The 23,669-nt window shown below is 45.5% G+C and overlaps 1 protein-coding gene across 3 annotated transcripts in view; it reads left to right on the top strand.

Moving 5' to 3' along the window:
- Window positions 1-15,293: 15,293 nt before the first annotated feature.
- The window catches only part of Sipa1l1 (signal induced proliferation associated 1 like 1), a 336,501-nt gene continuing 328,125 nt past the window's right edge, over window positions 15,294-23,669 (top strand). For all 3 annotated transcript variants that reach the window (XM_045153765.1, XM_045153762.1, XM_045153763.1), the window contains exons 1-2: window positions 15,294-15,384; window positions 16,053-16,102. The gene's annotated coding sequence lies outside the window, so the exon portion shown is untranslated. The remainder of the gene's footprint in view (window positions 15,385-16,052; window positions 16,103-23,669) is intronic.

Here is a 23,669-nt window from a genome sequence, read left to right as displayed (position 1 = left end):
TTGAGAGACACACAGAGAGAGACAGATAGAAAGAGACGGGGGGTGGGGGGATGGGCATGCCAGTGCCTCCTGCCACTGCAAACAAACTCCAGACACATGTACCACTTTGTGTATCTGGCCTTACGTGGGTAGTGGGAAATCCAACCCAGGTCTTCAGGCTTTGCAAGCAAGTGCCTTGAACCACTGGGCCATCTCTCCAGCTCGGTAGGTGCATTTTCTTTCTCACCCTAATGGTAGATCCAGAGGGGAAAATAGAAATATGGGTGGGATAAAGAATGAGAGAAGGGCTGGAGAGATGGCTTAGTGGTTAAGCGCTTGCCTGTGAAGCCTAAGGACCCCGGTTCGAGGCTCGGTTCCCCAGGTCCCACGTTAGCCAGATGCACAAGGGGGCGCACGCGTCTGGAGTTCATTTGCAGAGGCTGGAAGCCCTGGCGCGCCCATTCTCTCTCTCTCCTTCTACCTGTCTTTCTCTCTGTGTCTGTCGCTCTCAAATAAAAAAAAAAAAAAAAGAATGAGAGAATTCTGAGCAGAGAGGGGAAGAGGGCCAGTAAGGAGTATTCATTCTGAATGTGTGAATTTGTGATTTAGGAATCTGGAAAACATGTTATTAACATTGCATTCCCCCCTCCAAAATAAGAGAACAACTCAATAAAATAATGATAAAATTATGGCTTAATATGAAAAATCTTGGGCAGGCTATAAAGAAATTTCAATATCAGTACCAACACCTGGCAACTGATTTGACTTATTTTTAGAGTGCTTTCTTGTTGTAAAATGAGACCTCTCTGCTTCCTTCGTGAAAGCCTGTGGGTTGAGATGAGGAGATGAACAAGATATTTAGAAAGAAAAATGACATGCAATTATGAAATTTTGAGAAATTTGGGATAAGAAAATATCTCTTTTCAAATATATAACTTTAAAATTTTATTTATTTATTTACTTGAGAGAGAGAATATGGGCATCCCAGGGCCTCTTACCACCGTAAATAAACAAGAAACTCCAGATGCACACACTACTTTGCGCATCTGGCTTTACATGAGTACTGGGGAATTGAACCTAGGCCATCAGGCTTTGAAACCAAGCACCTTTAACCATTAAGATATCTCTCAAATTCCATATAACCTCCTTCTTAAAAAGCTAAATGGGGGCTGGAGTGATGGTTTAGTGGTCAAGGCACTTGCCTGCAAAGCCAAAGGACCTCGGTTCAATTCCCCAGGACCCACATAAGCCAGATACACAAGGTGGCACATGCATCTGGAGTTCATCTGCAGTGGTTGGAGGCCCTGGTGTGCCCATTCTCTCTCTCTGCCTGTCTGCCTCTCTCTCTCTCTCTCTTCCTCTTTCCCTCTCTCAAATAAATCAATAAAAATAAAATATTTAAAAATAAACCAGCTAAACAGATGACTCCTTCACAATTTTGTAAAAACTGATTATTAAGCTTCTGTAAACAATTAATTGTGATTATATAATGAAAGACAAGCAGATGAACCAGTAAGATGTAAATAGCAGTGCTGTCTAAGTATCTGACTTCTAGACTGATTCTGTTGCTTCTTGGAAGGCACACAATCTCATCAAAAGTCTCAGTGTGTGTGTGTGTGTGTGTGTGTGTGTGTGTGTGTGTGTGTGTGAATTACTTTTCTTGTTGCTGCAGCAAAAGACCTGTCAAGAGCAACTTAAGGAAGACATAGTTTATTTTGGCTCACACTTAGAGTACCGTCCATCATGATGAAGAAGGCCTGCTGACCGGAGTGTGGGGCAGCTGGTTACATTGCTTCCACAGAAAGGACAGAGAGAGATTAAATCCACCATGCGCATCTAGCTTGTGGGACCTGGAGAATTGAACTGGGGTCCTTAGGCTTTGCAGGCATGTGCCTTAACCACTAAGCCATGTCTCTAGCCTGAGACCACATTTTTTAACAGGCACCTGGGGTGCTTCCACTGCATATTCCATTGTTTGAGGACCACTACTCCGCTTTACACAGTCTGACTGTGTGTAAGTATGCCATCTTCACTCTGCCCTCTGCCCTCTGCTTGGTGTCTCTCCCACCAGGAGCACTCCACCCTCCTCCCTTTCTTCATAGCATAGGTCAAGATGCCCTGGCTTCTTGGGTCCGTCTTCAACTTCTTGATCTCTTCTCCATACACTCTAATTATTCTAACTTCATCCTGTCTTATCCTATTTGGTAATCTCTTTCGTGCGTGTAGGTTGTCCCCCTTCATGGCTTAATTTCTGCCCAGGGCAGGAAAAACAAAACAAAACAAAAACACTTTCAGTGGTTTCCTTCTCTGAAAACCCTTATCTCCCAGCTACTTTTTATTTTTAAAGTAAGTGCTTTCACTTCTCATCTTCCAAGACAGAAGAAGAAGTGGGCCCTAGAGCTTTGTAAAGGCAGCACCACCAGAGGAGCACATGGTTAATGGAGGGCACTGTGCAGTGCTTACATCACCCCACCAGTGCAGGAGGTTCCCTTCATCTGATCTTAAGAGGCACGAGACTGCTTTCATCACTGTTGATTGTTTTCATACTTTCCCTACGTTATCCCCCTTAGCATTACAATTAGTTTACGCTGAAGATTAACGGAGCTATCTTCCCAACTGCATGATCTGAAGGGCTGACTTGAGCTTCTTACCTAACTCCTCCATCCGGTGCTTTTACAATATGACCCCCCCTCCCTCTTCCTTTGGAACCGTTACCGCATCCTTCACGGTCTTGTCATTTCTTCCATGCGCTTTGAAAAAAAGAGAGATTTTTATTTCATTTCGTTTATTTATTTGGGAGAAAGAGAAAAAAGAGAGAGAGAGAGGGGAAGGAAGAGAAAGAGAGAGAGAATATGGACGCACTAGGACCTCCAACCACTGCAAACTAACTCCAGATGCATGTGCCACCCTGTGTATCTGGCTGACGTGGTGTAGCAGATAGCTTCAGGTTGCTGGGATGAACGTCAAGACCGCACACAGCTGACGGGAGGAAGAAGGGATTTATTTGGAGCTTACAGGTCTAGGGGAAGTTCCATAGGGCAGAAGAAGTTGGCCCTCTTTCACAAGACCAAGCAGGGAGATGGAAAAGCCAAATGCTATCACCATTGCACCAGCACAAGCAAGCAAACTTCAGGAACTCCAGGCAAAGCTCAAGTACTTTGTCTATCTTTTTAAAAATTTTTTTTAATTAATTAATTTATTTATTTGAGAGCGACAGACACAGAGAGAAAGACAGATAGAGGGAGAGAGAGAGAATGGGCGCGCCAGGGCTTCCAGCCTCTGCAAACGAACTCCAGACGCGTGCGCCCCCTTGTGCATCTGGCTAACGTGGGACCTGGGGAACTGAGCCTCGAACCGGGGTCCTTAGGCTTCACAGGCAAGCGCTTAACCGCTAATCCATTTCTCCAGCCCTACTTTGTCTATCTTTAGACTGGAATTCCAAGTCCACCCTCACCCCTTAGGACTGGAAACTAGGACCCACCCACAGTGACACCTCCTCCAGCCAGGTGGCTGCAGATCTAAATTATAAGCTTTAATAAAATCCTGAATATGTTGGGGAACATCCATTCAACTTACCACATGTGGGTACTGGGGAATCGAACCTGGGTTCTTAAGCTTCTTAGACAAATGCCTTAACTGCTAGGCCATCTCTCCAGCCCTCCATGCCCTTTTCCATGGTCACAGCTAACTGAGCCAGAGATGGGCATCTGATTTAGAGCTGGGCCAGCCAGTCAGTCCTTTTATCCTCAGGTTTTGAACAAACTTGGGAAATGTTTGAGTTTGGAATGACCCCATGTAGGATTTTCTCTGCGTGGACCAGAAAACTGGAGGAATGCTGTAGAAATCTAAGCCAAGAGAGAAGCAGATGAGTGCCAGAGAGAGTCTGGTTGGCACTGTATTCCCATTCTTGGGTAATATTTTGGAATTCATTGTAAAGTTATGATCTTTATTTTTTAGGGAAATGTTCTCATTTTGTGTTAAGCTAGTTCCATGGGTCACAAAGATTCTGGAAAAACAAAGAAGCTAAGGGAAAAGGGGGCTGTGGATGGTTTCTAGATAGTCAGTCAGATCCACAGGATCTAACAAGTATGTATCATTTTGCTCAGCATAACAGCCACATGTTTCAGAAAATCAGTTGTTATTATAATTCAGATTTTAGGCCAGTGGTGCACGCCTTTAATCCCAACATTCCTCCAGTATATTGCTCAGCATAACAGCCACATGTTTCAGAAAATCAGTTGTTATTATAATTCAGATTTTAGGCCAGTAGTGCACGCCTTTAATCCCAACATTCCTCCAGTAGGAGGATCACCATGAGTTCGAGGCCACCCTGAGACTACACAGTGAATTCCAGATCAGCCTGGGCTAGAGTGACACCTTACCTCAAAAAAAAAAAAAAAAAAAAAAAAAGCAAACCTAAATAAATAAAAGTAAAGGTGAGAAACAGGAACTTACAGAGGTTAAGTAGCTTTCCCCAAAGTCAGTCAGCTACTAAACCTGGAGGTGAATATAGGCTTTGTGTCCATGAAGAACTGAATCCATCATACGGACTACATGCATGTTCATGGGGGGGCCACTGGGAACCCTAGTTCTCATACTGTCAAGTTAAGTATGGGGATGAATCCTACACGCCATGCAGACATCATGGAGTTGATCTCTGCTACTGGGAAGGGAGTGTGATTTGTACTGCCCTCTAGAGGCAGGATGGGGCAAGTAAAGAACAATGCCCACCTAGGAACAAGACTGGTTTAAGAGGCTGTAAGAAAGAGCATCTGGGTGTGGCAGTCTCTGGAGTTCATGGCCAACAAGCATAGCTGGTATGGGCTGGCCACACCAAAGCAGTGACCTAGATCCACTGAGCAATCATGGCCACCAAGAGCGAGCAGCTGGAGGTGTCTGAGATCTGCTCCCAGGTCTTCACCCTGGCCCTCCTACCTCCAGGAGCCAAGCTCACTCTTCATATCTTAGCTGAGGTTACAGAATGGGCATGGGGGGGTTGTGGTGGGAGACCACGGTGGCCAGGGAAAGGCAGATAGTAGTAAACAGATAGAGAGGTTCAGTAATTCTGACTCAAAGCTTAGATCTCAGATGTCTGACCAGCAACAAACAGGCCCCTAAGGAGAGTAACACAACATCATGTCATTTAGTTTTGAATGAATGAGCTCTTAGTTCTCTTTAAAAAAAAAATAAATAAAATAACTTATCTAAAATTACTCAGCTAGTTAAAGGAGGAATCTGGGTTAAAGTATAAAAGTCAAGCCTTGAGGGCTGGAGAGATGGCTTAGCAGTTAAGCGCTTGCCTGTGAAGCCTAAGGACCCTGGTTCAAGGCTCGATTCCCCAGGACACACGTAAACCAGACGTACAAGGGGGCGCATGCGTCTGGAGTTTGTTTGCAGTGGCTGGAGGCCCTGGTGTGCCCATTCTCTCTCTCTGCCTCTTTCTCTGTCACTCTCAAATAAATAAATAAAAATAAAATAACAACAACAAAAGATCAAGCCTTGAGGATGATAAATATGTGTGTTTGAGGGGGTGGGTGGGTGGGTGTGTATCAGTATTATAAAAACGTTGTTCTGAGGCTGGGGTTACAGCTTAGTATATGACATACTCTGTACTTAGCACTTGTCAGGCCCTGGGGTAGATCCCCACTACAATAAATAAATATAGACATGAGAAAGAAAGTCTAGTGGGTATGGCTATTTCTCTTACCTGACTAGTTGTGCCCATGACAACTTCTGGAATAAAACGAACAAGTAACTGCAAAGAGCGTTCATATTTGGCCAGGGGTTCTGTAACATTCAGGAGGGAGGGATGCTGTTGGAAGGCTCTGCGTATATTCACATTACTGGCATGTTCATTCTTTCCCATTTTCCTTGAGACGCAAGCCACGATGGCTGTGCTATTCCCGTTGAGCTCGTTGCTGGGCCCACAGGCAGAAAGCACTTATCACCTGTGTTTCTCACACGTGGGAACGTGCAGAGCCTCGCAGCTTCTCTGCAGATGCTGCCAGGCAGCGGCAGCTCTAGCTCCCTGCAGCTCTGGGCTCTTGTGACTGCTGCCTCAACTGGTTGGCAATGTCATGAGCCAGATGGCACTGTGAGGGGCCCCAGCCCGCCATTTCCAAGTCGTGAAACAAGCCGCTTTTTATTTCTAAGTATTTGGAAAAGAAAAGGCAATATATGTAGAGAGAAAGAAGTCTTTTCTCCCACTTTCTTTCCTGACACCTACTTGACCATGAGATCTGGCAAAAGGTGTAAAAAGATAAGGGTCAGCTGAAAGGGAATTTCCAGCCTTGAGGAGAATACTCAAGTTATTTAAACCAGAGCTGAGAGCCCCTGACAGAAAAGATTACTAGAGGAATAAATAAAAAGAAATGGTTCAGAGAAGACTTCTTTACAACACAATCGGAAGAGCATGTGCTGATGGCTCCACGGAACAAAGTGGAAGGATCTGTGGGCCAGAACTTCTAGTCCTGCTGGGATTTTTATTGAATCCATGTTTATAGGAAAATGATCTGAAGCCTCAGTAATGGCATGAGCAGTTTCATGGAAAATGTTTTAAAAGAAGATTACTGTAAGATGGAAAGAAAATTGTGAGAGCGCTTTAAATTGAAATGTTATCTCAGTGCAATGTGTTAGGAACAATAAGCTTCCGCCTCCCACATTTCTGCCTCCAGCTCTGACCTCTTTCCCAGGCGGTGCATTTGTGAATATTGTGTTTTTATTATTTTGAGAATAAGTTAAATAACTTTCCACCTTGCTACCAATTGTTGAGCAGCTCAGAGCCCGAGGCCCTTACCATGTTGTACAAGGCCCTGTGAAAAGTTGTCATTCTCTCAGTGTGACATGGGCACCTAAGACTGGGTTGCTTCTCTGTCTTCTGCTCCTACATCTTCATGGCTTCAAAACCTTATGAAGGCTTGCTGAAAGTCAAGTGAAAAAGCCAGGTAAGGGATTGTGGTACTCCATCAGGATGGGCTGGGGAGAAGGCTCAGCAGTTAAAAGTGCTTGCTTGCAAAGCCTGGTGCCCTTTTGATCTCTTGGGACTGACAAAAAGTCAGATGCACAAAGTGGTGCATGTGTCTGGACTTTGTTTGCAGTGGCAGGAGGCCCTGGTACACCCATTTTCTCTTCTCCCTTTCCCTCCTTTCTTCTTTCTCAAATAAATAAAAACTTAAAAAGAAGAGACTTCTCATTCAGCTTTGCTGTTAGAAGTCATGCATTCATTCATTCCCCATATCTTTTGTGTCCATCTTGTGTCAGGAACTTTGCTAGACCGCAGAAATTAGACAACACACATTTATTATCTAACGTTTCTGGAGGTCAGAAGTCTGAAATGAGGAGATGGGGAGATGGCTCAGCAGTTAAAGGTGCTTGCTCACAAAGCCTGCTAGCTCAGGTTCAATTCCCCAGTGCGCATAGAAAGTCGGATGCACAAAATGACACCTGTATCTGGAGTTTATTTGTAGTGGCAAGAGGCCTTGGTGTGCACTCTCTCTCTCTCTCAAAAGTAAATAAATAAATAACATTATATACATATAGTCAGAAGTCTGAAATAGGCCTGAAATCAAGATTTCAGCAAGGGCTACATGCCTTCTGGAGGTGGCTGGTCTCTCCAGCCCTTCCTGCCTTTGGAGGCTGCCCACGTTCCTTAGCTCATTGCCTCTTTCTCCACTGTCACAGACAGCTGGGCAGCATCTTCAGTTCTCTCCCATTCTATCTTTGTGGTCACATCTCTGATTCTGGCTCTCCTTCTTCCCCCTTAGGAGAACCTCGTGATCACACCAGGTCCACTCACATCATCCAGGGGTTTCTATCTTCTCATCTCACGTTGCTAATCTAACCACACTTTCAATGTCCCTTTGCCACACAAGGTAACGTAACATAGCTCCCGAGGATGAGGATGTCGACCCCCTGGGAGGGCTCTGCGTAGTGCCCTCTGCTATCCTCTGCACCGTGTTGTGAAAACGGCAGAGCCAGGTCCAGTGGTGTCCCAGCTACGACAGAGCTTGAGGCAGGTTTGCTTAGATGCCGGAGTTTGAAGCCAGCCTGGGCAACATAGCAAGACCTTGACTCAAACAAATTGCACAAAAAAAATTTTTTTTAACCCTCAAAAATAACTTTCTCAAAAAAATAAAAATTAAAATTAAATGACCCAAGAATGAGTTAGTGATACGTAAAAGAGAACAAATCCTTCTATTTTAATTATGGTCTTAATGAGAAAGATATCTTACTTGTCTAGAAACTATTGTATGGACAAGATTAACAAAAAACCAAGGGTGGTTCAAGTGGGAGAAAAGCAAAAACAAAGACAAAAACCCCACTTGACCAAACAAACAAAAACCCCCACTTGTTTGTTAGACAAACATGCACTGAGTGTTGAAGCTATGCATGGTTCTATTAGATATGTTATTCGAGGTGTGGAGAATCCCTCAGTGAATACAGTTCTTGCCAGCAAGGCTCTTCCAGTCTAGACAGAATATGGACAATGAACCAGCAACTAAATTCCCTGCCAGAAAGGGACAGGATGCTAGAAAAAAAACGAAGCTGGTGGGAGCCAGGGAGTGCGTGGTTGGGGTGACTGCTGTTCCATGAGGGTGATTATGACAGTCAAGGAGGAGAGAAGCTAGTCTTGGCCATTCAAAAAGTGGGGATTTTGTACAAACAGATGGCGGGAAGGCTGAGAAGTTAACCAGGGCGATGCTACTTAGTACTCAGAGATATTTTGGTGTCGTTGTGGTAGTGCTGGGGAGGAACCCAGGTTCTCACACATACTTACACAAGCTCTGTCCCGTTGAGCTACACCCGGGCCCAACTCAGTTCCAGCACCCTCAACCTGAACGTATTACAGAGTTTGGGAATGGTTCTAGCCCAGTAAGACTTGGGGCCTTGGAGGAGATGCACCAGCTACTCAGATGCTGCTTAAGGCAGACAGAGGGGAAGAGAAGGGCTTTGGTTTGTCTCTTGCCTCTGTCTAAATTATTGCCATGCCTCCCAATGGCTGCAGCCTCAGGTCAAGGAGGCTGGGAAATAGGGCGCTCAGGCTCCCTGTGAGAGAAAACAGGAGAGCACAGGAGAACAAACTGGCAAGTGACCAACATAGCTACCTTTGTACAGACTGTCTAAAGAACTCAGAGAGTGAGTCACGCATATACTTAGGGAAAGAGCTTTCCTGGTAGAAGACTCCGCCCTGGAGGCGGGAAGAGCATCCACTGCATTCAAGGACAGCAGGCAGCAGGGATGCCACTGTGGCTGGGTGGAAATGGGGAAGGACAAGGGAGTCAGAAAACACAGCACAACTGACTTTCTATGCTTGTAGTTTCCACATCCAGTTGGATCCATCCAACTATGGATCAAAGATTTACTTATTTTTTCAAGGTAGATTCTCACTCTAGCCCAGGCTGACCTGGAGTTCACTATGTAGTCTCAGGCTGGCCTTGAACTCACAGGGATTCTCCTACTTTGGCCTCCTGAGTGCTGGGATTAAAGGGATGCACCACCACACCCAGCAAAGTTTTTTGTTTTTTTTTCTTAAAGAAATTATGTCTGTTTTAGGGCTGGGGTATCTCAGTGCCTAGCATGTGTGAAGCCCTGTGTTCAATGTCAAGCATTGAGAGAGAGAGAGAGAGGAGGGGGGGGGAGGGAGAGAGCACTGTTTTTTTATTTAATATTTTTATTTTATTTATTTATTTGAGAGACAGAGAGAGATACAGAAATAGGCAGGTAGAGAGGGAGAGACAGAGAGAGAGAGAGAATGACAATGGGCATGCCAGGACCTCTAGCCACTGCAAACGAACTCCAGATGCATGTACCCCCTTGTGCATCTGGTTTACACGGGTCCTGGGGAGTTGAACCTGGTCCTTTGGCTTTGTAGGCAAGCTCCAAAACTGCTAAGCCATCTCTCTAGCCCTGGGTTTGGGGATGAAGCATCACTGATGTTTTGGAGAACACCTGTTTCCATGGAGTAGTGGGTGAAAGGGTATTTACAGTGGATGCAGGGGAATGGAAGGAGAGGAAGTGAAAACAGCAAGTGGGAAAGAGCCTCCTAAGGACTCCAGATGAAAAGCAGGGACCGGTAAGGAATGTAGGAAATGTTTTATTTTTGTAAGGGCACATATTACAGCACGCCTGTATGCCTTTAGAAAAAGGACTCAGCAGAGAGGGAAATTTTGCTGGTGCAAAAACAGAGTGGAGGAAGTTACGGAATCAGTGTCCCTCAGCTCAAGGAGGTAGGGCTAGTGCACAGGAAGAAGTTAGTCTTGTCTACGAGCCCAGCGGTCACTTCTAAGTGGCAGGAAACAGAAGAGTGTGGGGACTGATGTAGGTGGGTGGGAGAGCGCCGAGGAGTGTCACTTCTCTTCTGATTGCTCAGAAAATGCTACTAATAAAAGGGGCAGAAAAGACCATTGGTGGGGGTTAATAAACAGAGCCTTGGTAAAGGCTTAATATAGTCTTTATAGAGTAGGAGAGTGGACAGAGAAGTATAGCAGGACCCCTGTAATTGCTTATCATAGGAAGCTAATTAATTATAAAGTGGCTGGTGTCTCCGACTTGTAATAAACACCATTATGTAGATGGAAGAATGGGTGAATAAGGAATCTCTTATTAGGGATAAGTTAAACCATATGGGGCTAAAGCAATAAAAGCCTAAAATTTAACCAACATTGCACATCAATTAATCTTGGACAAGTGGGAGGGCATTTTGGACATTTTTAATGGTCCAAGGTCATCTTTCAGAATATTAGTTAGGAGTGCCCTGAAGATAACAGTAGCCAGCAGTTTTGAACTGGATGATAAAAGAGTGGATAAACCGGGTGTGGTGGCACATGCCTTTAATCCCAGCAGAGGTAGGAGGATCATTGCAAATTCAAGGCCACCCTGAGACTATAGTGAATTTCAGGTCAATTTGGGCTACAGCAAGACCCTATCTCAAAAACAAAACAAAACAAAAATTGAATAAACTATATTTTAACTATAAAATATGGAAATGCAACAACACTAAAACATATAAACATCAGTAAAAATGTATAAAATTTAAAATTTCCTTGCTTGGTAGGCCTCTGTGCCATTTCATTCTATCTTGTGTGGGTCAGGGTGCTTTGTTGAGCAGAAATGCATACCTGGAGGGAAATGAATTGTGTTTTAACATACTAAGAAGCCAAGCACAGTAAATAAAATGCTTTCCTGGTCAGTAGGAAAAGCTCTATCTAGGTCCTTTGTGTGGGAGGCAAAAGGGGCCGAACAGAGGAACCAAGAGCCAGAGCCGGTAAAGTAGATTTAATCTGTGTTTGGTAAATTCTCTTCCCCTTTCCTGTCTTCTGATGCAACCCCATCTGCTACTGGAAATCCCAGGAAGGCCAGAGAGGGCACAGTGGGAACACCGACCCAGAGAATATAGGGTTGGAAGCTTAGCTTTCAGGATTTTCACTTAAAAAAAAAAAAAACAAAAACAAAAAAAACAAGCATTTTATTTATTTGAGAAAGAGGCAGATACATGTATGTATGTATGTATGTATGTATGTATGGAGGGAGGAAGGAAGGGAAAGAGAGAGAGAATGAATGGTACTCCAGGGCCTCCAGTCTCTGCAAACAAACTCCAGATGCATTCGCACCCTTGTGCATCTGGCTTTATGTGGGTACTGGAGACTCAAACCTGGGTCCTTGGGCTTTGCCACCAAGCGCCTTAATGGCTAAGTCATGTCTACATCTGGATTTTCACTTTTCATCTCCTTTCATCATAAGGATCAAAGTTTTGCCATCAGTCAGGGGCAAAGGCATAGCTCAATGTTTGGAAAGAATAGTTTTTAGACCCCTGGGACAATTTGTACTGTTTGCTAGGCCTGAAGGTTAGGGACATTACTGTGGTGATTTGATATTGCTGGATTTGGAAACCTAACACCCATCTCTTGGGCCTCATGAGAAGCACTGAAGAAAACTGAGATCTACCTAGTACTCACTTTAGGTCAGTTCTTTTGAATGGGTATCTGGGAGTCATAAAAGAGGTGGCCATGAAGTTCTGTGTTGGTGGCTACAGATGGTCAGCAATCCTTCAAGGGTAAAACTTTAAGTTAAAGGATCAATAACTGATTTATGATATGGGGCATTGAAAGATTGACCCTTCAAAACAGATCCATAGGACTTTCTTTGTAGAAACGTGATATTAAACATATTGCTGCATGAATCTGAGGCCTCTCCTTCCTTCCTTACCTCCATCCCTTCTCCTTACAGTTATCTTGGTGGGCGTGTGGATCTATTTAGTTTGGGTCTCTGACTTGGGCTGGCATGTTTATTAAACAACCAGGAATCTGTTTTGAGTTAGTGTAAAAACAAACCACTTGTAATGGATTCCTTTTGAAATTACAGTAACATGACCAATATTATTTTGTTTTTGTAGTTGAGACAAGAGAAATTTTAAAGTAAAATCATCAGCGCGTAGATAAATTTACTGAAGGTGACCTCGTATAAAATGAAACACTCATTTTATTTTTTTATTGTTTGATGTTAAAGGGAAATATTTGTCATTTATTGGAAAATTTTAAAGGTCTGAGTGCTATGGAACTTGAAAGGTATAAAAACCTAACGTGGGCTGCTTCTTAATTTTACAGATGAAGTGTTAAGACAGAATAAATGACAAACCTCAATTATTAGTGGCACCGAACTCAAACCCTAGTTTTTAAAATAGTTTTTGAAAAGATTTTAATTAATTTATTTGAGAGAGAAAGAGAGAGAGAGAGAAGAAGAAGAGGAGGAGGAGGAAGAGGGAGAAGGGGAGAGAGAGAGAGAGAGAGAGAGAGAGAGAGAGAGAGAGAGAGAGAGAGAATGAGAATGGCATGCCAGAGCCTCTAGTCACTTCAAACAAACTCCAGATGCATGCGCCCCCTTATGCATCTGAGTTTAGCACTTGTGCATCTGGCTTACATAGGTCCTGGTGAGTGAACATGGGTCCTTAGGCTTCACAGGCAAGCACCTTAACTGCTAAGCCATCTTTCCAGCCCCAAACCTTCGTTTTAATCATAGTACCACTTAAGTTTCTAATATAAAACTTGCACCTTCATCCTATTTCAGCTTGTGAATAAGCTAACACAATCTTACGTATCTAGTCTATGTCTCTGGTTTCTAGATCAATGGGACTGAGTTAAATAATAGTTTCCCCATATTAATGTGTACAGATGGATTATCTCTTTAAGATGTAAACCACATGGAATCTGTATTTACTCATGAACTTTGAAATCTACAGTGTAAGCTAAACTTCTATGAACAGTATCCATTTTACTTAGGCAGTACATATATGAAATCACCACAGAAAAATTTCACCAGTTGAAGAAAGAGAGTGAGAAAATTTTATCTTCAAACTCAACAACAATTTGGAATAGGTTATAAACGTGTCCGAGGATGCTGATTGATTTTTTTAAATTTTAACATATATATATTTTTTTCGAGGTAGGGTCTTGCTCTAGCCCAGGCTGACCTCTGCCTCCCAAGTGCTGGGATTAAAGGCATGAGCCACCACTCCCGCCTTTTGCTTATTAACAACAAAAAAGTTTTGTTTTTCATTTCCTTCTCCATGGTGAATAGGGTTCACACAAGAGATCTAGGAGGGATTATAATCCTTGAAAAAGATATGTCAGATTGGGACTGCTGAGGCATCCAGCCTCGTGGACTGAGCAGCTACCCTACCCGGTTCCTTGACTCTTAGGCCTGCAAACTGTTGTTATTGGACAGCCATAAACTAACCCAATAAATTCCCTCTTAATACAATTCATTCTATCCATTCTGTTCCTCTAGAGAACCCTAAATGATGGAGATATGGCATATGAGAGGACAGTTAAACCACGTAAGTGGGAGTAGAAAGGGACTTGAGTGGGTAATGGGGAGGGGTAACTATAATCAAAACACATCACATATATGTGTGAAATTTTAAAAAATATAAGAAGTTGAACATGACACAGAAACATCAAATTTAAGTTCTCTTCAGGGTAAGATGATACTGAAGGTATACACCAACTGTTGCTTTCAAGAACAAAATGTCTTGAGAACCTATTTTGAAATTCTCATTTAAAATTGTTAGGGGGCTTGGAGCTATTAGTTACGTTGTTTAACACAGCATTAAGTACATGATGCAAGTTGTCAATGGATGAGGTATCCACCTAGCTCTGCTAGGAATTGATTTATTTTTCTTCAATAAAGTTGCATAAACCGGGCTGGACTGATGGCTTAGCGGTTAAGCGCTTGCCTGTGAAGCCTAAGGAACCCCATTCGAGGTTCAGTTCCCCAGGACCCACATTAAGCCAGATGCACAAGGGGGTGCACGCCTCTAGAGTTCGTTTGCAGTGGCTGGAGGCCCTGGCGCGCTCATTCTCTCTCCATCTGCCTCTTTCTCTGTTCTGTCGCTCTCAAATAAAAAAAAAATAAAAAAGTTTAAAAATTTAAAAAGTTGCATAAACTAATATATATGTATATATTGTTAATATATACATACATATTAAATAAAGACTGTATGAAGCTTGTGTCGGGGGGGAGGTTGAGAGTACAAAACTAAGGCAGATCCTCAAGCAGCCCAGTCCAGCAGGGCCTCAGTGCTGGGTGGGAGGAGGAAGGCACGGTGCGGAGCTTGGAGATGCGATTGGACCAGGAAGGTGGATAAAGCCATATGGCGGAAATCGTATCTCAACGATAAGGGACTTTTTTTTTTTTGGTAGGGTCTCACTCTAGCCCAGGCTGACCTAGAATTCACTATGGAGTCTCAGGCTGGCCTCGAACTCACAGCGATCCTCCTACCTCTGCCTCCCGAGTGCTGGGATTAAAGAAAGGCGTGCGCCACCACGGCCGGCTTCGATAAAGGACCTTTTTTTTTTTTTTTTTTTTTTTTTAAATAAATTAGTCTCCTTTGCCAAATGTGACCAGACCCATGAGGGCGGCCTACAGACTGGCATGGGTCTGAAACCGTCCTTCCGCCTCCTGCCTTCCCTCGGCCTCGGCGACCGCCCGAGGGGAGGAGACAGGTGAAAACGGCTCCCACGTCTGCGGCCCCCGCCCTCCGCGGGAGACGAACTCTCCGGAGCTTCGCCGTCGTCGTGGCAACCGGGAGTTCCGCGGTACCGCCCCTCCGCGCGGCCCTACGGCTCCCTCCACTTCCCCCCGCCGGCTAGGGCCAAGCGGTGGCTGGTCTCGCGAGACTTTGCTGAGCGCCGCGCAGCCCCCGCGGTGATCTCACCCGAGACTTGAGGGGAGGGGAAGGCGGAGGGGGAGGGGCGCCGGAGGGGGAGGGGCGGCGGAGGGGGAGGGAGGCGGAGGCGGAGGAGGGGAAGCAATGGGGCGGCGAGAAGGGCCAGTGCGGCGCAGCCGCCGCCACCGCCGGCAACTTTGTGAACGAGTTCAGTGCGTGCGTGAGCAAGTGAGCGAAAGAAAGTCAGTGCGGCGTCGAGGCTCCGGGAGGAAGGTCCCTTCAGGGTTAGGGTCAGGCCCGGGTCCCCCCTGCTGTCCCCCGGAGGCCGTACCTCCTAAGCCACTACTTCATCCCTGCCCACCTCGGTGGCTCCCTTCCCGGGCTCCTCACACGTCTCCTCCTCGGGCCTTGCAGCCTCCCTCACCCCCACCTCGCCCCCGTCGGCATTTACCTGTCCCCTCCCCTCCGCACTCGGCATCTCCATCTTCCTCTCCCGGTGTCCGCCTCGCCCCCCACCCCACCCCAGACACCCCTCAGCTCCGCATTGGCTCCCCGCGCCCGCCAAAGCCTTCTTGCTTCTTTCAAATCCCGGGCGCTTGGCGGGATGAGGGGCGCCGAGGCTCGGGGGCGGCACGAGCCGGGGCCCGGGCGCCTAGACAATAGTTGATGTTATGTTGGGGGGAGGACGGGCGCCTCGGTCTTCCCCACTCCATCACCACCCTCCTCGGCGGCGCCGGGGGCCCCGATCCCCCGCCATCCAGGCCGCTCGCCCGCTCGTTGCCGGAGCCGCGGGATCGGGACTCACTCGGGGCTGATTGCGCCCCCGCCTCCCGCGCCCTTCTCCGCAGAGGAGGCGGCGGCGGCGAGTGAGCGCGCACCGACCGTCTGCACGGTTTCTCTTTCTCCCCAGGGAGAGCGCGCGGACGACGCGCCGCGGCACCGGGGAGGCTGGGCCGAGCGGTAAGTGGCTCGGGCGGTTCGGGGGTCCGGGGGGTCGAGGATCGGTGGGTGGTGATGGGTGATGCAAGGTTCTTGAGCAGTCCCCTGTGCCGTCTTTGGCTGAGAGTTCGCGTCCAGGACCATTTCCCACCCCCCACCCCCCGCCCACCCCTCCCCGAGCAGGACACCCCGGAGGCCGCTGAAAGTTTGATTTCTGATTTGGTGGCGTGCTTGCTGCTAGCGCAGCTCGGGTACGGGAAAGAGTCTGGGCTCCGGTGCGCGCGCGTGCGCGCTCACGCGCACACACCTCGGAATCCAAATCTGCACAACTCCCCGGCGAGGCTGCTACTGCGAAGAGGCCGGGAGACCACCCCTTACCCCCACCCCCCCCACCCCGGGGTCGGGGGACCCCGTGGGCTCCGGTGTCTCTTCCGTCACCTGGGTGAGCGCTTTGCAGGTGGTGCTGGTGGGGAGGACGGGCCGGCTGGGTTAGCCGCGGGGAAGGCTCGGGCCCGAGGGTGGTGGTAATTTCCTTGTGGGGATCTTGGGGGAGGGGGATGCTCCAACCTGCCTTCCTTGGAGGAAGTAAACCTCGAGAGGGCTGGAGAAGCGTGAGGGTGCTGCAGACAGAACTTTCCCTTTCTTGCCCTGTTTCCAACTTCTCTCCTGACCTTAAAGGCAATTTGCAAGGTTCGTAAATCGCTCCGCGGCGTTTCTAGATTGGGGCAAGCCGTCGCGTTGGGCAGGTTGAAATTTCATCGGGGTTTCGCCGTTTCCAAACACAGAGACCTGGGGAATAGCTCACTTTCCAGAAAGATGTTGATACGAATTGTTGGCATTCTTCGAAGGGGGAAACATTTGGGGAAGGATGGCTGCTCGACTGCTTTTGCTTTATGGATTTTATTTTTCATGAGTGGCAGCATTCACTGAAATTCATACTACTTGCTACACGATTGTATTTCTAAACTGGAGTCAGCGATGCGATGCAAATTTTAGAGGGAGGTGTCGGCTTTCATCAGGTTCCAGGTCTATCTGGATGAACTGGGGTTGGCGTTTCCTCTATAAAGCGAGCCTTTCATGTTGAAACTCTGACTCACAGTCTTAAAGCCATTGTTTTTATACTGGTGCTCTGTGGGAGTTAAGTGTCAACTTTCTCCTCTGCTTTCCTAAATGGAATATCTTCCAAGGCAACGATTCTCGGGTTGAGTCTTGGACATCTCTGAGATTGAGTCCTCTCGAATTGCTCCTGCAACCCAGTTTAGGAACACTAATAATCTTCTGTGCAGTCTTGATGTGACGACTTTCTCTTATCCCTTTTCCATTTTCTGAAAGCTGTAATTAGGCTACCTTTATACCAAGGTGGAACAAAGCTGGTGGGATAATACAGAGAAGTGTTAAGTTAAAACTTAACTTAGTAGTTGTTCAGTTAAAAGATTTAATCAAAGCAGTTTATGGTCACTGATGTGCCCAACTATGAGGTGTGACATCCTAGTTATTAACTAGAATATTATTATTATTAAAGCATTTTCCCATGAAATAAATTATTTATACTAAGGCATTAGCAATTAACAGCCCCTTTTAAATGACTTGGGTGATAGTTTGCTCATAAACGGGTTGGGGCAAAAATCCGATATTTGGGAGGATGAATGCTTTTATGTCACAAGAGAACTTTTCTTTCCTCTTGAAAGGACTCTTGAAATTGACTATCATTAGCTTTTCTCTATTGACCGAGAACAAGTTTAGCAAGAGGCTGGGACAGTCAGTAGGTGTAGCTGTTGTTAGCTTCTCTGCAGTTCCTGGTCCTGTTCTTTGGGTTTGAAATCCCCGTTGTGGAGCAGTGTGCTTTTGGCTTCAGTGTATCAGTAGAGATAGCTGTGGCTTCGTTACAGGCTTCTGTGGCAGGTTGACTTGAGATCACGGTAGTAATTCCAAAACAGTTCGCTGAAATTACACACCGAGATTCTTTTAACTCTTTGACTCCTTTCCCTGGCTTTTATGTTTATTTCAGTCTTGCTTCCAATGATGTGTGTCATTTTGATGCTGTCTCCTCACTTCATGCCTTTTAAAGCAGCCTTTAAAAGAGTTGTCTTACAACTATTGAAAGTCACAGATTGAGGTGAACAGTTTTGTAGAATTGGGGGGGGGGCAGAGAGTCTTGGTTTGTGTATGTTGTATTTTAACTTGCACTTTGAATTTTCACAGAAATATTTTTTTTGGTTTTGTTTCGTTTTTTCTTTTTTTTTAAATTTTTATTAGCATTTTCCATGATTATAAAAAAATCCCATGTTAATTCCCTCCCTCCCCTTCCCACAAAGAAATATTTTTTGAAACGCTCTCCTTGAGGTGAGAGATGAGCATGAGAACTGAAATTGTGTAAGAGTATAGATTCTTTCCAACTGGTGGAAAGTTCGTAGATGCATGGTAGCATAAGTCTGTTCCTTTTATGCATCTGTATTTTTATTTTCACTGGTCTAGTACAAGTGAATCATGAATATCTGGGAGGTTTTCAGGTGACATCTTAGATTTGAGCCTTTCGGTGTAGAGTTCTGATGGACTGTGTTTACTCCGTTAGGCTCAAATCACAGAAGTTGAAGCTCAAAATCAAAAAAAAGAATTTTCCCCCCTAACCTTTTTTACCCTAACCTTTGGATACTGTGGTGAGTCAAACGGTATCTACTGAGTTCCACTGTCTGAGAGGTGTTCTGATTTCAGTGGTGACCCAAGAATGTTCTTGGCTTTTGTTGTTGGCGCCGGGGTAGTTTCTCACACCTCTCATGTTCCCTTTAAGGCAATTAGTTTTGATTTTTAATTTATTTTAAAAGTTTGAATTGATGTAGTCCAATGTTTGCCATCAGAAGGTCTGTGTTTCAGATACCTGCTGTGTGTGGTCATGTTCTGGCTGTAGTGATCATAAATAGTTATTGAATGTCTTTCTGAACGTCGTAGATGGACACGTACCTTGTTTTACAGCCTCGCTACACACATCGGTGAGAACAGATGTATGAAAATACATACTGTATATTCTCTTACAATTTCACGAACAGATTCGTGGATTGTTGGAACTAGAAGGGATTTATTTTTTATTTGTTTATTAGAGAGAGAGAGAGAGAGACAGAGAGAAAGAGAGGGAGAGAGGGAGAGAATGAGAAGGAGAATGGGCACGTGGGAGCCTCTAGCCACTGCAGACAAACTCCAGACGCATGTGCCACCATGTGCATCTGGCTTGTGTGGGACCTGTTGAATTGAACCTGGGTCCTTAGGCTTCGCAGGCAAACACCTTTCTGCCAAGCCATCTTTCCAGCCCTAGAAGAGATTTTTGAGCATAATTCATACAGCTCAGTTGACAGGTGAGGAAGTGGAAGCCCAGGGAGCTGATGTGACTTGTGGAGGTTGGAGAACTAGTTCGCGGCCAGGCTAATGTGTCCTGGTTGAGAAAATGTTCCTTTGCTTTTGCCTTTCCCTCCCTACCTTAGAGTCTGTTGTGTTAAAGTTGGTTTACTAGTTTCCCTTCCCCACTTAAGTATTCAGTGTTTATCATATAATTAAAATCAGGAGAAGCAAAGTAGAAGGAAGTAAATCTACAGGAAAGTTGAAATACTCTGAAATGACTTGGATGTAGTGTTGGCTTCCTAAAGCTTCACAGTTATTTAGCTTACTAAGTTATGAAGAAGGAAATCATCAATGAAATTTTGGGCATTGGAGGGCTTTTTTTTTTTTTTTTTTTTTTTTGGTAGGATCTGTAGCCCAGGATGACCTGGAATTCACCAGGTAGTCTCAGGCTGGCCTTGGACTCCTCCCATCTCTGCCTGGTGTGCTCCAGCACATCTGGCATGATTACTTTTTTTCCCTTCATGATTACATTTTAAAAAATATTTATTAACTCAGAGTTCTTTATACTTACTTGTCTGGTCTTTGGAATGCCCAACTTTATCATAGTCCATTTTTTCTTCTTAAATTCATTTGCAAAAGAAAGAGGTTGTTTCTGGAGTAGTGACCACGGTGTAACTCCTCTCCCTTAGCTACTTGGAAGGTCTACACTGAGGGTATAATGAGCATAATTCATTTGGCCCAACTTTCCCAGTTTACAGGTGAGGAAACGGGTCTAAAGAGTTTGCATGACTTGTTGAATGTTCTAGAACTAGCTAGAACTTGTTAACAGGCTACCAGCGGCTCTCTGATTGAAAATGTGTTACTTTGTCTCTGCCTTTTTTTTTTTTGGTCAGTTGAGGGGACAGTTGCATAGGAAATCGGAACATGTTACAGAAGCTTCTTGTTAAGCCCAGGCCTGGTTTGTGTAGTACTGCCCGCTCTTCCCTGCGTGATCTCAGCCAGGAGAGGAGAAACATTCCTGCCTTTAGGGGGGACTGTCCCTTAGGAGAGGGACTGTCTGTTTCCTGTTGCTTGCATCTCCAAGCATTACTTAATTCTTGCAGGGTTCACAGAGAGGTTTCTGTTGTGTACTGCACAGTGTATGAGACCGGCAGCCCAAACGTGTAGCCTTCATGCTTCCATTTTTTTCTGGTGTTTAATATAAATTGGCCTCATTACATTTTTGCTTTTAGTTGATTTCTGTACTAATTAAAAACAAAAACAAAACACTTTTATGTCGCTTTTTTCCAAAAGTATTATAATATTCAGTGATGGCACATTTCTTCTTTTGGTGGGCTTTTGATGAACTCTGGAGTGAATCATAGGAAGACGGGAAAGGTGCCCTTTGCTCTGGATCTCTTACACACAGATGATTTGAGTGAGGGACTGAATGGTTCAGTGTGGTTTGATTCATAATCCAGAAGGTAAGAAAAGTATTGGAGTGCATCTACTGAAGGAGAGAAAGCTTTGCCTCTCCTTCCAGTCCCGGTCCATTGCCTTCATTTTGCCTGGATGGACAAAGACGACCCTGGATGTGAAGAAACGTGTTTTCTTAAGATCGAGAGAGAAGATACCAAAATGGTACAGAGGGGCATACTGGGCTTTTATTAAGCAGGGCCTTTGTAAGCAGCACCCACTGGTTGGTGTGTTACAAGGTGAAGCTGAAGCCTGTTGCCTTTGGAGGTCTGAGATGAGAATTTCCAGCCTGTAGATTTCTAATTTGTTGCTTGTCATGTACCAAGTTCACTCTCTAATTAGAATTGTAGTATGCCTAACTTTAAATTGTGGGAAACAGGCAATTACATGATGTTAGATTGGAGAATATGCTTGTTGGGGAGTGCTGGCTTGGATTGGGAGAGTCGCTGGGTTACATCAACACAGTGGTCACACAGAGGCAGCTGGAGCAGACAGACAGACATCCGGTCGTGTTGCCTCTGGATTCCCATTTACCTCTTCTTCCCCAGAGCAGGTCTAGGTCTAGTGAATTTCCCAGACATGAAAGTGAACTTGGGTCATTCTTCATGCCTCTTCTATCAAGCCTTTTACCAAAACTGTGAACAGGTGTGGTCATTGTTTGCTCTTGTGGTTGAGTCAGTACCTTGCTTGCCTTTATAATGAATGAGTTCTCATCTCAGAAGAAAGTTATAGAGAAAGATGCTCATGTTTCTGTGGTCCAAGATTTGACTATAATCAGTGTCCCTTTTAAAAATATATTTTATATATTTATTTATTTTGAAAGGGAGGGAAGGTGGGGAGGGAGAATGGGCATACTAGGGCCTCTAGCCACTGCAAATAAACTCCAGATGCATGCATCACCTTGTGTATCTGGCCATGTGGGTACTGGGGAATTGAACCTGCGTCCTTTGGCTTTGCTGGTAAGCACCTTAACTGCTATCTCCCCAGCTCCCCTGTATCCCTCTCTTTTTATTTCAGTACTGGAGATCGAACCCAGGGCCTCACACTTGGTAGGCCGTACAGCCAGAGCCCTGATCAATGTCTTTTACTTTGGCCCCTGTATTATCTTTCTTCATACTCTCAGTGGTTTGTGTGGATAGTGATTTTTTTTAACCTGTTGCAGGTATCTTGTACTCCCTTTCGTAGTCTGTAGTTCCCAGAATTGAGTAGCCACGTGTTTTCGCAAGTTTTTTTTTTTTTTTTTTTTTTTTTTTTTTTACTGAGTTCTTGATGCTTCCAGAGAGGCATCTGGTCGCAGAGCTGTGGCATCCCGTGTCCTGAAGAAGAGTCTGCTTATTAGGAGGTGCCTGTAAGAGGGTGTGCCAGAACTTCTGCTTTGTATCATTTGCATGTATCTTTGGGGAGTAAAGGGATAGGCAACTATCTTCTTACCTCCACACAAGTAGCACAGTTGTGGGCCAGGGATGTAGCTCAGTGGTAGAGAACTTGTGTAGTGTCTTTGATGACCTGGGTCCAGACCTCAGCATTGCCCCTCCTGTAACAAAACAGCAAGTTGTGACTTTTCTGAACCATACTGCTTGTCTACCAAAGAATGCAAAACCCATGTGCCCGTACTTGAAATGAGGGTTATTGTGTCGTGATTTAATTTTTCCTTCTTTCCCAGCCATACTTGTGCTTGCTGCATTGAAGACCTCAGAAGGTTTTGTTTTTGTTTTTATTTTTATTTATTTATTTGAGAGTGAGCGAGTGAACGAGGGCGCGCCAGGGCCTCCAGCCACTGCAAACGCACTCCAGACGCGTGCGTCCCCTTGTGCATCTGGCTAACGTGGGACCTGGGGAACCGAGCCTCGAACCGGGGTCCTTAGGCTTCACAGGCAAGCGCTTAACCGCTAAGCCATCTCTCCAGGCCTCAGAAGGTTCTGAAGGGTGCTCTACCAGAGCCTAAGTTCTTAGTAGCTGCTGCTTGGTTTGTAAAGTGAGTACCGTGTGCGTGCGTGCGTGCGTGCGTGTAAAGGACGTAGGGCAGTGTGAATGTATGTCCCTCATAGCCTCAGATACTCTTGATTAAGGGCTAGCTCTTGCTTGTGTCTCCCACAGCCTGCTGGAAGAGGAGGTGTGACTGGGCACAGATCCTGGGGTGCTCCCTCTGGTGTGTTTGGGGTAGATCTTGACGCCAGCCCTAAAGCGTGTGGAGAGAGCGCTGAGCTCTGGTGGTCGTGCTGGCTGTGGCGCTCACTGGCTGCTGTTTGTTTCTCCCTGCTTGGACCCGTGGAAGAAAGCTCCCATTGCTGGAGCTTCCCCTGTATCTGTAAGCTCCACATAAATCTCTTCCTCTCGTAAACTGTGTCTGCTTTGGGTGTTCATCCCAGCAATGAGAAGCTGTGTACAAAAAGGGTATAGGGTGGCGTCTGACTCCTAGCTTAGGATGTGCTCTTTGGAGACTGTCCCTAAGCTTGAAAATAGTTTCTAACACCTGTCTCCTTCCAGGTAGACAAAAAACCAGCAGCCTTCACAGAGTTTCATTCTTACTTTTAAAATTAGGCCCTTGTGCTAGCCCTTGGTAATAGGAAAGGAGTGTAATGATTGTATAAAACAACAGTGTTGCATTAGATCAGTGATGGTCCTGGAGTGCTCTGAGATTCACAGGAAGACTTTATAAAGTTACAAGCTATGTGTGGTGGCACACACCTTTAATCTCAGTACTTGGGAGGCAGAGGTAGGAGGAAGCTGTGAGTTCGAGGCCAGCCTAAGACTACAAAGTGAATTCCAGGTCAGCCTCGGCTAGAGTTTACCTTGAAAGACC

This window comes from Jaculus jaculus, chromosome 7 (genome assembly GCF_020740685.1).
Source record: "Jaculus jaculus isolate mJacJac1 chromosome 7, mJacJac1.mat.Y.cur, whole genome shotgun sequence".
In the NCBI taxonomy this organism is placed as follows: domain Eukaryota; kingdom Metazoa; phylum Chordata; class Mammalia; order Rodentia; family Dipodidae; genus Jaculus; species Jaculus jaculus.
The sequence above is the reverse complement of the archived record's forward strand: the minus strand, read 5'-3'. Positions and strand labels throughout refer to the sequence as shown.